Consider the following 18,011-nt stretch of genomic DNA (forward strand, 5'->3'; position numbering starts at 1 on the left):
TGAAACAGGAGTCTCAATCACAAAAGAATATTGTTTTTTTAAAAAAAACTAAATATATCATGTAAATTAAAAATGTATCATTTTTATATTTTCAAGGTACTTTTTAATCAATAAAAGTCTCCCTGAAACAAGTGACCTTTTGAATAACAGTGAGGGATCATGAAGCACACTTACGTGAAAATCATGTGTGTTGATTTATGGGATGAGAAAAATGGGGTCTGAGGCACTAATGGAATATCTAATCCCTTCCAGAGCAGAAAGTGCAATAAATTGATAGACTCGTAACAGCATCTGGTTCTGTAAGTACTAAGAGGGTTTAACCTCATGATACATCTGTCCTAGGGACTCTATTATTGTTCTTGGCAGCCAGAAACATCTAAGGAAAGGTAGACTAACTTTGGCTGGAGGTTTCAGTCCATCTCAGCAGGAAAAGCAGAGCAGGGCTCAGCCCCTGGCAGCAGGAGTGTGTAGAGAGGCTGTTCACATAGTAGTGGGCCAGGAAGCAGAGCAGGGCTCAGCCCCTGGCAGCAGGAGTGTGTAGAGAGGCTGTTCACATAGTAGTGGGCCAGGAAGCAGAGCTAAAGCTGGGCTGGGTCACATCCATCCCAGAGTTCCTTCAGAGTTCACCCCTGGGTCCTCAGAGCTGAGCCCCAGACATCCTGGGTTCCACAGCCTCCAGAATGGGTTTAACCACCTGGTAAATGATTGTTCACAACATGAGCCTGTGGAGACACTTCAGATTCAAACTGTAACAGCCTCTGATGATGCTGATGAATATTACAGAAAAAAAAAAAAAAAAACAGCTGAGCAGTTCATCCCAAAGAGAGGATGTAGGTATAAGAGTCTCCAGAGGGGATTTTAAACACAGGAAATCTCCTCATAGAAGTTACCTTGCAATTCTCAGAGACAGAAACCGTCCTTGGAGAAGAATGGTCTGTCGCTAACTCTCTGTAAGCAGGGACTCTGATGCACAGAGAGAAATCAATCTACCTTCTCTTTTTTTTTTTTTTTTTTTTTTTTGGAGTTTGTAAGCTTGGTTGCGTTGCACACATTCAGTAAATAGCCTGTAGGGCACACTAGATGAGTCATTTTAAATTCTCTGCTTCCTGCAATAATTAAGGAGCAACCTAACTTTATGTCATTGTTAGAAGTAAAATTTAAGCTAAGGTGTTTGGGAATATACATTCACTGGCGTTCTTCTGACTAAACTGTCACATCAGGGCTTATTTCTCTTTGGCACACGTGTCTTTGAAATTCTACAGCATACTTAGGTTTTGAGCATGCATCACTCAGGTATGATTTGGCTCACTGGAGAATTAATTTTTTCCCCTTTATTTGAAAATAGACCTGCTCCTAGAAACACTGCAGGTGTGGCTGCCTGCTATGTCACATGTACATCAGTAGGTGGCAGAGAGGAGAGACGCTACATCTATGTTGAGTGTTCTGATTTGTGAATAGATGAATGTTTAGTAGCCTAAGACTCCCTGAAAATAAGGAAAGCCTTAGATGACCCTCTGGTGCCTGGAGGCCTGAACAGGGAACCTGAGATGGTCATCAAGGCCCAGACGGGCTCCCAGGATGGAGTGTAAGCTGGAAACTAGAAACCCTCCCGGGACCATAGGCCTTTGGTGAGAATAAACCCAGGAGAGACAATCCTCCATACCTTGGGGTGGGCCAGGAAAGGAGCAAGCCCAAGATGACTGCTAGACAAGAGCCACGGAGCCTGGACAGAAAGCTAGCCTAAGATGTCCAGTGCCTCACAGGCCTGCAGGGTAGGCAGACCATACCCAAGATGATCCCTGCCCAGCACCATAACACATGAGCAGGGCAGAACACTTCTGAGACCACTCCTGAGATAGCCTCAGACACTCAGGCCACCCCAGGCACACTAAGAAGAGCAAGTAAGTAGTAGAGAAATGGGACATAAAGGGAAACAGAAGAACGTGGTCACAGCAAGAGGGGCAGAACTGGAGACTCGAGGGTAATTAGGAACAGCCTGATTCGAGTTGCCAGTAATACCTCCTGGGACCTTGGCTTGTGCTGCTACTGGAGGCCACATCTTGTACATAGCCCTGCAGCAGTGGGGTCTGTTGTCACTGAAGGCCAGGCAAACGTCTCTGATCTGAGCTGCCACAAGCCCTGTACATCTCTGGAGTTGCAGGTGAATTGCCCCAAGGATACAAGCATTGGAGCTGGCCCTGTCCTCCCCTTGACCCCTCACCACCTGTGGAAGGTAGGAGACCTGACCCTGGGGTCATCAGAGCTGGAGCGCTGGCCCTTCCCCTCTCCTGCTGTAGCACTCAGGAGAGCAGACCCTGCACCTTGTCTAGACAGCATGGTAAAAATGGCTCTGGATATGGGCATTGTGGGTAAGCTGTCCTGAGGGTGTGAGTGTGGGAGAGCCAGCCCTGCCTCCTATCTGCTGTACACTAGTGTTGAGGGAGAGATCCCCTCCCATCCCTTTTGCCCTTGCCACCTGTGGTAGGTGGGAAAGTTGGCCCCAACAAGGTCATGAAAGCAGGAGAGCTGTCCCTGCTCCTCACCTGTTGACCTGGGCAGCAAGGTAGAGCTGATTCTGATGGAGAGGGTGGAGGTGATGGGGAGGGGGGCAGAGTCAGCTGGCCCTGAGGATATGAGCTCTGGAGAACCAGTCCTGCCTCTTGTCTGCTGGGTGATGAGGTACAGGTGAGGGAGAGACACCCTCCCCTAACACCTTTGTCCCTTGCCATCTATGGCAGATGGGAGTGCTGCCCTGGGGTCATAAGAGTATGAAAACTGGCCATGGGCCTCACCACCTGCTACACTCAGGAGAAGGGACTCTGTATCTCAGCTGGGCAGCAGGATAGAGCTGGTCCTGGTTGCTGGGGGTGGGGTGTGGTTAGTGAGCTGACCCTAAGGGTGTGAAAGCAGAAGACCTGGGCGCTGACCAGCTCAGATACCTCTCAGCACCAGACTCAGGGCTTTGAATAGACCCATTCCAACATGGACTCCATCAATGAACTGTGCAGGAAGGCTCTGGTGCAGTTCTACAGATCCAAACTACAGGATTTTTGTCAGACAAACATCTATTTTCTTTTTTTTAATGTTTTAGTGGTTATAATTTTTTTATGAATTTCATATCATGCACCCCAATCCCACCCACCCTCCCTGTGCCCTCCTACCCGCTCCCCACCCTTGCAGCCTCCCCCCACCCCTGACAAAATCTCATTGTGGAAGCTGTAGTGTGTCAGAGTGTGACCTACAATAAACCCTTTGTCCACACTTCTTTGTCCTCCCACTTTTTCCTCCCCTCCCATCTGGATCTACCCCCTTCTGTCTCTTATTAGAAAATAAGCAAGCTCCAAAGGAATAATTAGGAACTGATATAAGATAAAATACACTATGACAAAACAAAAAAACCTCAAATATTGGAGTTAGATAAAAACAAACAAACTAAAGGAAAAGAACCCAAGAAAAGGAAGAGACCCACTTGTTTGCACACTCAGAAAGCCCCATAAAACCATTAAACTGGAAGCCATAGTACACACACACACACACACACACACACACACACACAGAGAGAGAGAGAGAGAGAGAGAGAGAGAGAGAGAGGGAGAGAGGATCTGTAGGGTAAAAAGAGATAAGCAAAAAATATTGAGAGATAAAATTAAGATTAAGATAATTTTAAAAGAAAGAAAGGAAAAGCCCCGACAGGCCATTATGAGACAAGGGAACGCCAAAGATACCACTAAGCTCCTTCTCTGTGGGCATCTCCTGCTGTGCATGCGTCCTGCCTGCCCTTAGGAGTAGTTTGTTTCCCCAGTGAGATTCCCTTGGAGAAAACTAAATTTCCATTTGCAAGTGGTTATCAACTGAAGCAGCTTCTGTGTTAGGGGTGGAGGTGTGTGCCTACTTCTTCCTTCAGCTCTAGGACCCCTGGGGCAGACCATGCTAGACATGCTAGACCATGGTAGACATTCAGTCTACCAGTTGTTTAAAACTGTGACCACTCTCAGGCTGCCTCAGTCTCTGTGACTTCATATAGCTGACGATCATGTTGATTTAGAAGGACTCGTTTTGTTTTCTTGGTGTTCTTTCCCGCTTGCATAAGTGTAAGTGACTCTTTGACTTTCTTCTTCCTCTTCTGCATGTTTCCCTGAGGAGGGAAGGGTTGATGAAGACATGCCATTTAGGCTCAGTGTTACAAGGTTTCTTACTCTTCTCACAGTGTCTGGCTGTTAAGTTTTTATATTTGTTTTCATTTGTTTCAGGAGGAGACTTCCCTGCTGCTGGCTGAGCAGGTCATTGATCAATGAGTATAGTAGAATGCCATTAGGAGTCATTTTATTGCTGCCTTGCTTTTATTTTTGTTTGTTTTTGGTTTTAGAACAATAGTATTTGGTTTTACCCTAGGTTCTAGGTCACTCAAACAGTGTTGGGTATGGGTTCCATCTTGTGAACGGTGTCTAAGTCAAATCAGATATTGGTTGGTTACTCCCATAAGCCTTATGCCACTATTGCACAAGCATTTCTTGCAGGCAGGACACCACTGTAGATCATAGTTTGTGGCTGAGTCGGTGCTTACATTTCTCCTCTGACAGGGCAGAGTTCCTTCCTGTACCAGAGACACTAGAACAAGGGGGTAAAGGTTCTGCCTAGGCCCAGCTTGACGTCTCCATGTTCAGTGAGCTGTGTAGGTGTTGCCTTCAGTAAGCGGGCCTTGCTGTCGGTTTGTGGAGAGCACCTTAGAGTCTCAGCACAGCCTGGGTTGTTTGGGAATTGCCATAGACGTCTTTGGCAAACGTCTCAATTAGATGCACTCCAACTCCAGTCCTGGAAGTTTCATTTGGTGACAATAGACAGCCAGTTGGAGCTCTGTCTCTGCTATTATTTGGTGATTTCATTTAGGTATTCTCCATAGATAAGTCTATTTTAAGAAGCTTTTACTGTATTAGGTTTCCTCTTAAATACTCCTTAATTTTAGTTGTCTCTCTCTGCATTTCCTCCTTCATGCCCCCTCCCCTTCCCTGTTTGATCCTCCCATTCCAGTCCTCCCTCCCTGTCCATCCACAGCTATCTTTTCTATATCCCTTTCCTAGAGAGACCTATCTGTCTACCTCAGCCCTTACTGTATATCTAACTTCTGCGGGTCTATGGATTGTAGCCTGGACATCATTGAATTCACCACTAAGATTAGCACATATGCAAATACATAACATACCTTATCTTTCTGGGTCTGGTTTATTTCACTCAAGATTTTAAAAGCCACAGTTTGTACTTGCTAAAATCCTGGGATTATACTTTACATTTTAAATTTCTCGTGCTGTACCTGATTTATTCAGGTTTTTGTCTTCTTTTCTTTTTGAGTAGCAGGTATGTTGTTCATTGTGTCCATATAAGTCATAAAGTCAAGCAGACTTCATTATCCCAGAGAGCACAGGGAAGGTGAATTGTTTTGCCTGTAGCCTATTCTGAAAGATGCAGTGGGGAGGTTGGATTTGGTTCCATGACCATGTAATGGGAAGGGTACTGAGCCTGGCTGAAATCCTGGGACTTTGTCTCAGTGACCCTACCATGTACTTGGTACCAAACACTTTTCCTACCAAGAATGTACTGTTGTTGTGTGCATTGTGGCTGTTACGATATGTGTAGTGGAGATCATAGGGATTGTCTCCATCTCTTTGTTCTCATAACAGGAGACACGAGGCAGTATTTGCTTAGGGAAGGTTAGCTTGCCATGGCCCCTGGAAATCACACTCATCAGCCCTTCCAATGGAGGTGAATCTGTAGATAATTAACTTTAAGGTATGTGTGTGTGTGTGGGGGGGGGAATCAGCCAAAATTAAATATGAAAATTCCATAAAGAATCCTGCTTCTCTTTAAGCTAACTAAAAACTAAAACTGAAAATAAAGGGGAAAGGTTAGCTCAGAGGCAAAAGAAAACCGGGTTGTTAGGGTTAACTGCAAGGAGTCATTTTTCGGTATTTTACAAGTGGGGTGACTTCCCCTTGCGAGATGTCCAGGGGTAAAGCTCTAGAATGTCTATATATTTGTTTCATTTTGAAATGAGAGCATAAATAAGCTCTCTCATATTGAAAGCTGATGCTCACTGTGCCCTTCCAATCTATAAACCTGTGACATCTACAGAGGGTGGCTGTCATGGGGAAGGGCCCATAGAAGCCACTTCTGGAGTTTCAGGGTCCAGCATGTTGCCAGGAGCTGTACTTTATAGGAGACACAACATCACCAGAGATTAATTTCTTCAAATTAACTTCATAAAAGCTTCCCAATCTTTGCAATACTTTGCTCCTTTCTCAGTGTTTGGATATTTGTGATCAACAATTATAGTACTTTGTCATGAAAACTGTGGTCCCTATATGAATGAGAACACACTAATAAAATATATCTCATCCGGTTTTCACCTTGTTATGGCTTCGGAATAAAAGTGAAAAGGGACAGTCAGAAGAATGTCAATCCGTAGTCATCATGGAAGTCTACGATGGTTCTGCCACACAATCAGCTTAACAAAAACACTCTTTGCAAACTGTAGCCCTCAACTCTTGGTGGGGAGGAGACCAGTGGGTCACTGTGTCACTCCATTACTTTGTGACAGCATCTCTGTTAGCCAGTGGCCAATTGCAGCACGCCACCTCACATGCATTCTTCTCAAAGGAGGCTCAGCTTTGCCTTGCAAGGGAGAGAGAGAGCGCAGCGTGCCACAGTTAGAGAGGTGCTGCTTTTTTCTCAAGACTTGAATCTATAATGAGAGAATGTAAAAACAGATGTTTGCAAATGTTTCCATTTTGCTATAAGGACATTACCAAAACAAAAGCAAACCCTTAAAATCCAGAACAATTTCAACAAAACCTTTGCACGAGAGAGACAGGACGGGGAAGGTCTCTGTCTGGTTAGTGTGGCTCCGCAAAGGAGGACCGGCTTCTGCTTGCAGCCCGCAGCTTTGTAAAGTGGCCTTTGCCATTGCTGTGGACTTCAAAACCATGCAAGAAAATAGACAGAACACACGACTAGACACAGCTGCCACATTAACTCAAGACTGCCAGGCTAACTCAAGGATTTCCCCAATGGCAAAGCATAGCCACACACTGATCCCATTAAAGGTATGAACAGTGACATTCCAGAATGCAAACACTTTGTACCTTGAAAGTCAAACACATTGGAAAGAAACTAGATATTTCATATATACATATATGTGCCTGTATTTGTGTGTGTGTGTCTGTCTGTGTGTGTGCATGTGTGTATGTGTGTGTGTATGTGTGTGTGCATGTGTATATATGTGTGTATGTGTGTGTGCATGTGTGTCTGTGTGTGTGCATGTGTATATGTGTGTATGTGTGTATGTGTGTGTGTGTATGTGTGTGTGTCTGTGTGCACGGTGGGGGGAGCCTGAGCACATACCTGCCTACATGATACACTTGTGGAGGACACTTGGTGGTCAGGTCTCTTTCACTGTGACGTTCAGGCCATCAGATTTATTTGCAAGAGCTTTTCCTGCTGAGGCTTTGGCTCACTTTTTACTTTACTTTTTAAGTTTATTTTTGTGAGATAGGTTTTTATTTAATTTGATTATTTTATTGTATTGAGAAAGAATCTCACTATGTAGCCTTTCATGGCCTTAAAGTTCTGACAATTCCTCTGCCTCTGCTTCCCAAGTTCTGGAATTATAGATGTGAGCCACCATACCCAGTAAGAACTTAGATATTTTAAATTCCATATTTATTTCACCTTCTGCAGTCTCTAGTTCAATTAACATGTCCTATGTTTGTATTATCCATATGTTAAGAATGTAATTATATACTTGACTATACCATTAGTGTTTTTGTTTTGCGGAGCCAAGTGAACAAAAAGCCTCCTACATGTTAAGCAAGTGTCCCACCAAAAACTGCACGCATAAACAACCATGTATTTTTAATGAAAAGTCTTAATAGCAACAATGTTTGGACACTGCTTTTTAGGAGGCAAAAAAAGACTCTAATTTAAAAGTCGCTTTAAATTTAGTGCTGATTTTCTGACATTAAAAGAGGACAGGGAGAAAAGGAGAGAGTGGGGAGGGAAAGAGGGAGGGAGGGGAGAAGAGGGGGGAGGAGAGAGAAAGGGTAGGGAATGAGGGAGGGAAAGGATGGGCGGGAAGGAGAGAGGGAGACAGGGAGGGAGAGAGGGAAGAAGCAGTGGACACACTGTTTACTTTGAAAGTTGTCTCCACTGGACTCGGAGAAGCTACAGAGGCAATGCTATATATGTGAGTGCATTTGAGTTATGAGTCTCTGCAAAGTTCGAAGATGTCTCATTTAACGAATGCTGCCAAATTATCTTGTGTTGTGCCACCAGAAATACAATACAAATGGCCAGAAAACAAGTCCTGGATCTTGTCGTGAGTCACAGGTGTGTGACTAAAACACCTGAGGAGCAGAAAGTCCCGTACGGCTCCCTTTACCCCTCTCTGCTCTGCATCTGCTGATTCATAGGCCGTGGTGTTGTGTCAATCTTACACTGTTTAAAAAATGTCCTGTTCTTCATGCAAGGTGCTTGAGGGGTAACGGCTGGCTGGGGACTCCTCAGCTCCACTTAGAGAAGGAGCCTGTATCTGGGGGATGACATAGAGCTACTTGCACAAGTGTGTTGACTTTTCTCACATAGTATCATGGTTGTTGCTATTATAATGCTGGAGATTTAAAAAGTATTCAGGAAAGAAAAATAACCCTGAGCGTGACTAATTTTTGTTGTCCTTAGCATACTGAGCCTAGGAATTAAGCAGGGGCTGATGTGATTCATATCTACTGGAAACCAAGAGAAGACATCCGCTCAATCATTTTAGCAGGACTTTTGGCAAGCTGGGCTGTATGATGTAGGGCCGAGTGCATCCCCTGGGCTCTGGCTGCATGAGGAAGGCAGGGCTGTAGCTGCTGCCTCAATGGATCTTACAGGAAGTGTTGTTGCAAATCTTTGGGGGTGAATACTCACCTTTTTCTTAAATGTTTAAATTGCAAATTGTGATAGTAAATAAACAATTTCACAGCACACGCAACTGAGTGACGGCTGTGAACTTGTACCTATGTTTCAAAGACTGGCATTTGTGGGAGAGATGGGGAGCCACTACCAAAATATCACACACATACACACACACACACACACACAGAGAGAGAGAGAGAGAGAGAGAGAACCTCCAGGAAGACGCTGTGACTAGAAGAAAGGCAAACAGATGCATCAGATGCTATGGCAGCCAGCAATCAAAATCTTCCCGTCACACACTAGTGTGGAATCTCAGCAGAAGGATGAAGGGCAGAGTCTGCCTGTTGTTGACCTGCAGTGGAAATATTAGAGAACTTCCCAGTGGATATTTTCAAGCAGAACTCACGTGTATATCTACAAATGTCTTAAAATAGCTGAACTTGTCACACATGGAGAAAGAGAGGGCAGAACAGGAGATACTCCAGGACGGAGGGAGAAAGCAAGTGACACACACAGTAGAATTGCCTATAGCAGTCAGCCGTGCTCACAGACCTTTCTCCTGCTGGGTCCTTCTGCTGCTGCACACCGTGATGAGCCACACTAAACCAAGAGGCAAAACTTATTCCTTGTGACAAGGACCTAGGGGCAAATCTGGCCTAGTGCCCTGCCCTTGAAGCCTTCTAATGGGGAGAAAGTGTTTGTGGATACTACTTCAAGAATGACTCCAGAGCCTGTCCTCCAAGAGAGGAAGCTCCAGCGTGGCTACAGAGTGGAGGATGGAGTGTCTACTCACGCCCCAATGAAGAAGTGTGTGCTGCCCAATACTGAGCCTCAGCATTGCTGTGCAGGAACAGTGAGGCTCTGTCTCTTAGCTTTCTCCTCTTATTCCCAATAATTTTTTAAAATATGAATTCACAAATAACTTCCCTAAACCCCTTTAATTGAGAGAGGAAAGGCATCAGGTCCACAACCAGCTGACTGAACCAGCTTCCAAGTAACCTTGGCTTACTGGTCCCCTTCTGTGCCTATATACCCAGGAAAAGATCTGGAAGTTCACCTACCACATGGTATTGAGAGAGTGCGAAGTGATGTTTCTGTATTAAAATCCCCACACAGGGGTGGGTAGGTGGCACAACAGCAGCAGCTGGCACGGGCTGTCATTTACCAAGCCCAGTCTCCCCAGGGGAGAGAACTATTCTTTAAGGAGGACATTTTTGAAATGGCCCTATCCTGTGATTCACTGGAGGGAAGTGACAGAGGATCAGGGGCCAAAATCAACAAAAGTTCAAAAAATATACTTGGCTTTTATGACAAAAGCTTGGGGTGCCTCGGCATTCGAAAATGGGAGTTGACTTTGGACAGGGTGGAGGGGCCATGGGCAGGGACTTGTTTACCCAGGCAGCAAGACCTTCTCAGTGGCTTTTCAGCCATGGTGGTGAGCTGTAGAAGAAATAAGATCTCTAACACATCATTGTTCACTCAAACAAGCTCTAGTGTCCCCCCAAACCCCTTCATATTACTTAGGCTTGAGTCACAGAACAGCTCCTCAGAGGTCTGTTCAAAGCCAGTGAGATACGTGACTCTCATATGCATAGCAAACTCCGAGGAGCCTCCCTTCTGCACAAAAGCTCAGGGCCCTTCGGAAGTTTCTGTTACTCTCACTTGTCAAAGGCTCCTCCTTCTTCTGCCTCTTTTGCCCTCTTCCTCTCCCTCTTGTGCCACTTTGTAAAGAGTTGGTTGTCACAGATTCAAGTCAGAAGCATCGTGAGAGCGAGAAAAGGAACCAGGAATCCTGGAGTTGGAGCAATGGCTAAGACTACTGGTTGCTCTTGCAGAAGACCTGGGTTCAGTTCCCAGCATCCAGCACCCAGGAAGCAGCACCCAGGACCCAGCACCCAGGAAGCAGCACCCAGGACCCAGCACCCAGGACCCAGCACCCAGGACCCAGCACCCAGGAAGCAGCATACAAACAGCCATTACTCCAATTCTAGGTGATCTCATGCCCTCTCTTGACCTCTGCTTGGCCCCAGCACACACATGGTACATATAAATACATGCAGGCAAAATAATTAAATGCATAAAAATAAAATAAAATACTTCACAATCTTTGTGTTCAAGCATTCTGGCCTTGTACTTGTGGGCTAAAGAAAAAGTGATTATTTTCTAGCAAAGATAGTGTGTGGGACTTAAAGCCCCAAATTTTATTCCCAGCGTAAAGGTCTTTCCCCTTACATCTACCTGGATAGGTCTCATACCCGGACATCAGGAGACCTTGTTTACTGGAGAAGAGACTTGAGATTACAGAGAGGACTCTGTTCCTCAACAAATGACCGGTTTTTTTTACATTCAGTCTAGCAGTTGGTTAAAACTGTGACCATACTCAGGTTCCCAGGTGACCCTGTGGCTGGCCTTTCCTCTCAGCAATGACCTTGTCTCTCTCTTGACTGAGAAGGCCAAAGGAATAGCCTGACCTGAGCTCACTGTCTACAGCTCCATGTGTCCATATGGAACCAAATCTAACATAAGCAGATATGGCATCCTCTGTCTTCCTCAAAACCAGCAGCGTCCTGGCTCCTGCTGAGAACAACCCTCTTCGCATAGCTGCCAGCCTCCCCTTGTGCCCAGCAGGTGCCATGCATGGTCTGTGTGTTCTCTGGAGTGCCACACAACTCCTAGATGGTGTCTTGCTGCTGGCCACTCCCCAGCCCACTTCCACCCACCTAGACCATGCTGCCATTGTGCTCTAGAATGCTCAACACAAAGACACCCTGGCTCAGTGACTGCCAGGTGCTAACAGATAACATCAAGCCCCCTGGCTTGGAAGTCCTTCCACAAATTGGCTCCAGCTGCCATCTTTTAGTTTCTCCTACCTGCAGTCAGGTGAGATTATTTACCCGCAAGCACACCCAACTTCCATTTCTATCTTGCTTTTGACTGTCTATTGATCATGCTGTATCCAAGTAAATTGACCTTCAAGATCTAACTGGATGTGAGATACCTGCTTCCTCTGTCCTCCCACCCCTGCCCAGTTTAACTACTTTCCCATACACTGCTTCTCTGGTGGAACTCGAATGCTTGCCCTCTGTCTAAGCTCTTGGGCGTTTTCTGCCCCACCCTCACTCCACCCCATCCTTCTCCATTTGTGCAGGCTGCTGTCTTCACAGCTCACAGTCCTTCCTGCAGGAGGAGAAGGGTGAGGAGCAGCAGGGTTCTGGAAATTGATCTGACTTTTATTTTCCATAAGCCAGAGGCCCAAGAGGAAGATGGGGTTTGAGGAATCAGAATGAGTTTGAAAAACAGGTGAGAACACCAGACTGAAAATAAGTCTCTCAGCAGAGAAATTCTGTGCATCCTCTTCCTGGTGGGGCCCAAGATGGATTGGCTTCAGGAGAGAAGGAGTTGTTGGGGGAGGCTCTAGAGAGTCAAGGATTTCAGCCTTGCCCAGGAACTGCAGAAGGCCACCAAGTAGGCATGACCATGGGGACTGGCACGGGTAAAGACCTCATTAGCAGAGGCTGCTCTCCAGGTCCAAGGCTCTCTGGCCTTGACACAGCCCTGGGCATGTAGGCAGGGTGGAATAATTGAGATAAGTCTCCTACTTGCCAGTGTGAACTCAGCATGTAAAGGGATATGGTGTAAAAATGAAAAGATGTAAGTTTCTTCTCATCCAACTTGTGGACTGATGTATTTAATACACAAGTTGTAGCTATTTCCCTATGAGGAAGGGAACTCAACTTTATTGGACAATATTAACTAAATGCTTACTGTGAGCTAGGCACTGCTGTAGATAGTAATGAAGAAGGCTGTAGATTCCTCCTGAAAGACATGACAATTGGTGGAATGTCACTATTCTAATTATACATATCTACATATATCATATATATACATATTCACATATACATTATATATATATATATATATATATATATATATATATATATATATGTGTGTGTGTGTGTGTGTATACCAAACACACTGATGAGAGCTGGTTATGTTTGGATGACAACTGTCCCACCACAGTGGAAGCACTTAGCCTCCCATTGGTGGATCTGTTCAGGAGGTGGGGCCTAGCTGGAGGATGTGAAGTCTACCAGCTGCAGCTCTCTCTACTTCCTGACCCCTGTAGTAGTATCATCCCAAGATGCCTTACTTCTGGTCCCAATGCCATGCATTCCTCTTCTCTATTTTTTTTTTCTTCTGTCACAATGATGAGAAAAATAATTAATTATAAAGAACATATTGTCAGGGTCAGTGGAACACAACAGTTGTGCAGGCCTTCCTGATGGCGGACATGGGCTTGCAGGAATGACCAGGTTCTGCTTATAAGGGGAGCTGTACATAGCAGACACTGTGGAACCAACAATGGAAGGGGTCCCAGGCCCTGGGAAGGTTGGGATGGCAGGACTGTGGGAGATGGCTGGTCACTGGTGAAGGTTTAGGACTTGTTTCCCTCCCTACTCACCCTTAGAGTACCAAGTACACAGTATGAACTTGGGAAATAATTATTCAATAGAAGATGGACTGCATGTGGCTACTTATGCCTCATTGAAAATAATACATAGCACAAAAATGTAAGTATGTGGAACTTGAAAATTTACCCATAAGCTCACAGCATAAATAGATCCACTTTTAAACATTCAATATGCTTCTTCTTGTTTTAATTTGTAGAGTTTTCTTTTTCCATATTGAAGAGATTGTGCTCTATTTTCCTCACTTTAACATGTATGGTTTTTTAAATTATATTAAAAGTGTTTTTCATACATATTTTGACCAAATTCTTGTGTCCCACCCAATTTCTGTCAGATATTTCTTCACCTTTCTATCCAACCATCTTCATGTTGTCTCTTCAAAAAGAAAAAGAAGGAAAAGAACAAAAAAAAAATGAGCATCAGACACACACACACACACACACATATATATATATACACACAGAGAGACAGAGAGAGCGCACATAGAGACAGTTGTTCATTTGAATTACTCCTTTATTCACACAAATCTTGGCTTCAGCAATTTGGGCCGAGTTCTTCTGAGGCCAACAGGATACTCAGCCACTGAATAGGAGGAGGAGCCTGCCTGTGGCCACCAAACCATTACTGGAGGTTGAGTGACAGCACCAAAGACTGGCCACTACCTTAGGAAAATGCTTGCTTCAGGACGCACAGGGTTTGTCATCATTCGAGAGACCAAATCTGTGAAAATCCCCTTCTGGGTTTGGGTTGAACCTTGGACTCGGTCCTAGAGAGCCATTCTCTTCCTCAAGCCCTTGTATTTACAGCTAGTGTCTGCCCCCAGCTGTTCCTAATTCTGCCATGGAGTGACTCAGCTTGCTTCAATATCTGCAACTTGTGACTTCTTAAAGGAGCCAGGCAATATCATTTTTAACAAAAGAAAACAGATCACCCCCAACTTGTATCACCTACGGTTCCCTCCATAAAAACAAAACAAAACAGAACAAAACAAATCCATAAAATATACTTACTTTCAGTGTGTAGGTAATAACTCTCAAGTTTGGAGATAAAAACGTGCCTTTAACACAAATCAGGGTGCAGTGGAAGCCTCGTGTTCTTCTGTGTGCTTTGGAGACAGCCTTCCAGAAAACTGTGGGGTCTGTGCTGAACGGAGTCAGGAGGCGTGTTCTAAGGAACAAAGGGGAGGCACTGTTAAACATTTTTCAGAGCAAATGCAAATTCTACAGGTGAACCAACATTTTAATGGTCTGAAGATGTATTTTGGCTCTGGTGCAACAGTTTTTGCCCATGAGCAACAAACAAATTTATTCAAGACTTGCATTATTTTAAGGAAAACAAACCAAAAGCATGGCAAAATTAATGGGAGATTGAAAGAGAACCCCATTCCCTATGAGTGACAAATAGTCACCTTGGCCAAGATGATTAGAGCCAGATGAAAGATGGACCCCAGGTGCCTAGGTGGGCGGGACGTCCAAGGAGAGAGCAGCTTAGCTTCCCTGGCAAAGCAGAGAGACTTTCTTATTCTCCCTCCCCCTCCCCCTCCCCCTCCCCCTCCCCCCCCTCCCCCTCCCCCTCCCCCTCCTTCTTTCCACTCTCCATCCTTTCTTCCTTCCTTTTTTTCCCTTTCCCCTCTTCTTCCCACCTCATCCCTTCCTTCCTCTTTCCCTAGAGCAATGAGGCTCTTCTAAGGACCTTTTTAAAAGTGAAGAAAGGTACTGTACAGAGGGACTGGAACAGGTGTGACAGCAGAGTTGCCATCGCTTAGAATCAAGAGCTAATCTGGTCAATCTCCCCAAACCATGGAATTCAAAATAACATTTCCATTTCCTAGATAATAAAGGGCAGCCATAGCTGTCTTGCAGCCGCGTCAGTGGGTTATTGGATGCTCTGAGCCTAACCAGACCTGCAGAGAACCCCCAGTCTAATTCCATCATGTCGATTCTAATGTCATCACACAGAGCCTCTGGCAAGAACCCATTTTCCAATTGCTAATATCCTTTCCCTCCTGCGCTCATTCTGCCAGAATCACTCCCAGCTCAGTGTCTGAATCTCCCCAGAAAAGATCATTTCTTTTCTTTGGCAAAATGGTTTCCAGAGGACAACTTCCATGGGGAAAACATGAATTTAAAGCTCATTCATTGCAGTCAGTACAACAGAATTAAAACAAACAAACAAACAAACAAACAAAACACTCAAGGCATTGGTGCTGAGGGAGATTGCAGGAATTCTTTGCATAAGATTTTTTTTTATTATTATTATTTCCCTTTTAACATATTGGCGACCACGCCCATTTAGGGAAGGACAATTTGGTAATGTTCTAATTCAATCCAGAAGCCATTCAGAAAAGCAACATGAGGTGAGGACTAGGAGGACCTAGCTTTGCTCCTGCGTAGTCCTGGATCCATAACTCCTAATAGAGGGCCTGGTTCTTGGCACTCATTTGTTCGTATTTGTTATTGAATGAACTGGGGTATTTTCTAATGGGAAACTGTGTTTAAACATCTTTTGGATTTTGTGGTATACCATGTGAAAACAGAGCTGTTTATCTACCTTGAATTAAGGGCAATCTGGGCTAGTTCCACTCTTAGAAGACAAGGAGGTCCTTAGAATGTTTAAAATCCAGCTTACTTAGAATGCATAAACTTCCTCTCCACATTAGGAAGCCAGCCCCGTTTCCATGCCATGGAACGTCAATGTAGCGTCAAAGCAGAACGCGAGGCACTCTCAGAACTTGTGGGTTCAGTCTCGCTGGAAATGTTGTATGATTGTCTCCTCTTTCTCTCAGTGGCTGAAGGAGACAGTTCTGGATTTGGGTAGAACATAATTCAAATTAGATATGCTAAGAAGGTATTTCCTCAACTCCCCTCCTCTTTGGGTACATAGAAAACACCCGGTTTTAAAATCTATTCCTCTTTTCTTTACCGGAGCCAGTGGTTAAAGAGCAGAGTGTACAGTTCCAGCCACTGAGTTCTCCTTGCAAGGGCAGCTGATGCCAGCATTAGAACTCCAAGAATGACAGGCCCCATGCCAGATGAAGTGGGGCAGCCCTTCTTGAGCAACTTTTAAAAAGTCTGTCTCACTTATAATGAACTAAATAAGTCCAGATTGCTGTATGAATTTCCCCCAGAGAGATGAGTCTGTCTCAAATGTACTCATAGATGAGTCCCTGGTACCCTAGCAGCCAAATGGGATAAGGATGGGAGAGATAGAATGGAGTCTTCTGAACAAAAACAGATGGAGACTCAGAATCTAGAAGTTTCTTTGCCCCTGACCTAGTAGGCCTGTGTCATAAGGGCAAAGCTAATACAGTGATCATGTCAAACCTGGGACTCTGAGGGATGGTCTTGCATGTTACAACTTATGTGTGAAATCCTAGTGAGAAAAATGAAAGCAGTAAGTAATCTCCAGTGTGCCACCACGGCTGGCGGAGGCACTTTCATTCCTTCTGTTTTGACCGTTTAAAACCTATTTCCAATTGGCTTGGTGATGTGGTCTAAGCCTATAATCCTTACTACCAGGTCGGTTGTGACAAGAACTTCACAAGTTCAAGACCAGCCTGGTTAATTTAGCATGATCCTGTCTCAAAATAAAAAAAAATAAATAAAATAAAAACAGGCTTGGGATTAGATTGGCCTGGTCTATGTGCAGTTCTAAGTTTAATCCCCAGTCATGAAAAAAAGTGTTAAACATGCAGACGATCCAGTTCTAAGCTCATGTGTACATGTAGCCACCTAGAAAATTAGCCAAGCAGGGTCATCTTATCTTAGATGATTGAGGCACGTATTCAATACTCTGCCTTCACTGTTCTGTACAGAGTATTAGAAATGAATGCAAAACAAACAAACAAACAAACAAACAAAAACAAAAAACAAAAAAACCCCCAAAACCCCCAAAACCAAAACAAACAAAAAACAAACAAACAAAACAAAAACAAAAACAAAACAAAACAAAACAAAACAAACAAACAAACAAAAGAGATGAATGCAAATGCTAGGTGTCTGTCCCCAGGGATGAAATCCAAAAATGAAAGAAAATGATCCTCCCAAGCCTCCTGACGTTTTAGCTGAGTGTTTAGAAATACAACTCACGCGAATCTTCTAGAATTCAGCTCCGCAAAGAAGAGATGCGACTCAGCCATGTTTAAGCTTTTGGAATCAGCAGTGGTTTTGACTGTTGGTGTGTCTTACCAGGATTAGCTGATTAGTACTAGTAAGTCATTTTGTTATTGTGGCTGACAGTGAACTTGACCATAGAACAGCTTTCCTTTGCAAAGCAGCTTTGGCTTTAACCTTTAAATAGAATTTCCCAATGGATTTGGCAAGCGTTTCTGCCTCATGGGATTGTGTTCAGGATGATAGAACATATATGTCCTTGTGGAGTTTGGAGGAGACTGGAGGCTCATCTTAGGATTTGGTGCCGTAGGCCTATTGGGTGCAATGCTTGCGGATGTTTGAGGATTCCTGCCACACATCAGGTTGCTATGACAGCGTGGACCTGCTGAAGAGAAATCCTGCTAGGAGAAGCCACTGAAAGTTGGCCTGGCAATTGGAAATGCCTTCCCCACTTTGGAACACTACAACAACTGAGGGAACAGGA

At 44.5% G+C, this 18,011-nt stretch overlaps 1 long non-coding RNA gene and 1 other non-coding gene across 2 annotated transcripts; one reads left to right on the plus strand and one right to left on the minus strand.

The window, feature by feature from the left end:
* The first annotated feature begins 1,346 nt into the window (after positions 1-1,346).
* LOC115031405 (small nucleolar RNA SNORA17) lies at positions 1,347-1,482 on the plus strand. The gene has a single exon (XR_003837045.1). It is a non-coding gene; the product is annotated as a small nucleolar RNA SNORA17 (small nucleolar RNA).
* A 4,825-nt stretch (positions 1,483-6,307) lies between these two features.
* LOC147003978 (uncharacterized) lies at positions 6,308-16,151 on the minus strand. Its single transcript, XR_015047516.1, has 3 exons — positions 16,044-16,151; positions 14,426-14,582; positions 6,308-6,736 (listed from the first exon to the last, which is right to left on the minus strand). It is a non-coding gene; the product is annotated as an uncharacterized LOC147003978 (long non-coding RNA).
* Between the last annotated feature and the right edge of the window lie 1,860 nt (positions 16,152-18,011).

Source organism: Mus caroli, unplaced genomic scaffold (genome assembly GCF_978045245.1).
Source record: "Mus caroli unplaced genomic scaffold, Mus_caroli_1 scaffold_7, whole genome shotgun sequence".
NCBI classification, from domain to species: Eukaryota; Metazoa; Chordata; class Mammalia; order Rodentia; family Muridae; genus Mus; species Mus caroli.